A 2,588-nucleotide genomic window follows, 5' to 3' on the forward strand; every position below is an offset into this window, starting at 1 on the left:
TTGGAAGTCTGGGGGCGGGGCACGATGATGATGATGTCAATTCATATATACATATATATATTAGATCAGTCGACTCCACCTGTCACGCTGGGGGGGGGGATGCCCCCACTCACCCCCGTATCTCCTCCCATGGTCGCCTGACGTCAAATATGACGTGAAAATTTGGTCATTTTCTCTGAGTGACGTTAGTCAAAAAAAATCACATCATTTCAAAGTCATTTAATGACCACAAACAATAAAGGTCAGGAAATAATATGATACTTGATTACCTTAATGGAATAACGTGATATTAAATGTCGTAAATGATTTTGCGTCAAAAAAAATCCCGAATTTCTTTTGAACTGATAAAAATTCTGTTCCGGATGAAAATATCAAAATTATCCAAAATGTTTGTTAATGAACCTTCTAAGGGTAATATGAATTAGTCCGTTCTTGGACTCGAAATTTCTAGTGTGAACTTTTACAACCGCTCTTATGCATAACCCACTGAGCTATAAAGATAAGGTTTACTTATAGCTCAGTGGCATAACCTACTGTTATGTATCTGGCAATACCAGAAAATAAGCAGTATTATGTTGTACGAAGGTGGCAACACTTCTAGGGAATAACAACATGCCGGGAGTGGGTTGTAAATATTAGTCCGTAATAAAATAATTAAGAGTTATCGTTCAGCTCCTGATTCACTCACAGAAACGGCTCATAAAAGACAATAAAGTTGGCGACGAGTGAAAGAAATCGGAAATGGCAGACATCGAGGACCTAGTAATTGTTTTAAATAATTTCGTCTCGAAGCTGAACAAAATTCCTCCAGCACCTTCAACCGGCGTCAATGTGAAAACGCTTCTTTAGTCACAATCGATCTCGTTTGAATGCTAAGACGAAGCTAGCGAAAGTTTCGGTAAATATGTACAAAGACTAGAAAACTACTTCCAGCTCAAAGAACTTGCGGATTCACCAGCAGACGTTCCACCCGGAAATTCGTCAGCAGATCCGAGATCATCGCTAAGGCCAGATCCGAGGGTGCGACGGAGGAAGCCCTGAAGTGAGGGGGAGAAGAACGCCTACCAGCAGACGCGGCAACTCAGACAGACGGCGGAGAGACTTTCGTTCCAGACTGGGTACCCACGATAGGGTGCCCAGCCAGAAAGGGACATATGCCAGTAGCTGCAACCGGAGGAGAACCCACTATGGATAGAATCACAGAAAAAGGACAAGTCCACCCAGGCCACTCCCCTGGCTATCCCTGTGATCACTGTCACGGTTGAAGCAGAAACACAGACGGAAGACCTGATGGACACGAGAGCTGAAGTTGAGATGGATGCCCCCTCCCCAGATACACACCACAAGAATGAGAAAGAAGAAGGAGAAATCATGGAGAATATAATGCGTGCCAGGACCTGGAAACGCCCCAGGATCTGCAAAATGTAGGAGAGACCTGTCAAGAGGCTTCGACGGCGGACGGTAACAACGCCTTCATATGGGCGAGACTGGGGCCCCGCCCCAAGACCAAGGAAATAGACAGACACGGTGCCCCCCCCCCTCTCTTCCCAGAAGTTTCCACTCGACATTACAGAGGACAACCGGATGACACAAGAGATGCTGATACAGCAACTGGTGCCCGAAGTAGCAGTAGACAGGTCATACGCATCAAGGCCTTAGAGGCACAGAACTCACGGACTCAGGTGACAGCCGGACAAGTCACAAATCCAGTGGAAATTGCTGAACCTGCGGAATCGATAAGCACAGCAGCCAGAAGGGACACCGAGGCAGACCACTTCCTCAAAAGACTACAGGAGGACCCGGACGGGAGGAACATCGAAGGGACCCTGGGAGTACGAAGAGAGTCACTTGGAGCCCATGGGATGGAATGAGGATTCTTGAGCGCACAACCAACGAGGAAGTAACCAACATTAACATCTCCGATGTAACACAACAAGGAAGAACATACGCCACGGTCATATCCAACGGGGAGAAGATAAATACAATACTGGTATACCCGAGATACCCGGAAGATCTTGGTCTGTTGGCACCCGTCATTTCTCGGCACCTGAGGAGCAAGGGAATAGGTGATTCACAGGCCAGAATCCGGTCGATACAGAAGGAAATCGCAGTGGACTTCACAGGGCCGTCTTAACGCATGGGCCCACCCGGGCACGGCCCGGGGGCCTCACGTTCAGGGGGGCCTCGAGATGACTTCATAATAATGACGGGACTATATTGTAAAAATAAATGTCTCAAAAAAGAAAAAAAAACTTGAATCCCTTCTACAATTGTTTGTGGCGTCGCGTTCATATTGCCAAAAGGCATCCTCAATATAATAAAGGCCACACTTGTATTGCCCGTAGGCTGGGACCTGACTACGGCGCGGTTGGACGCGGTTGAGGTTGGGGGGGAAGGCATCATCTATAGTTTTATTCTGTCAACGCACAGATACAACTGCAACCGCTGAGCGCGGTTTTTTCAACCGAGAAAATCCACATTTTTTGGGACGGTTGGGGTAACCGGAAAGCTGCCATCATGTATTGCAAAGGCTTGCGCTCCCTGATGACGGTTCGGCTGGACCTGCGGTTGCTCTCTTCCATTGTCTA

Source organism: Pholcus phalangioides, unplaced genomic scaffold (genome assembly GCF_987345545.1).
Source record: "Pholcus phalangioides strain wild (caught in Gottingen) unplaced genomic scaffold, Ppha-v1.0 ptg000007l_1, whole genome shotgun sequence".
Classification (NCBI taxonomy): Eukaryota; Metazoa; Arthropoda; class Arachnida; order Araneae; family Pholcidae; genus Pholcus; species Pholcus phalangioides.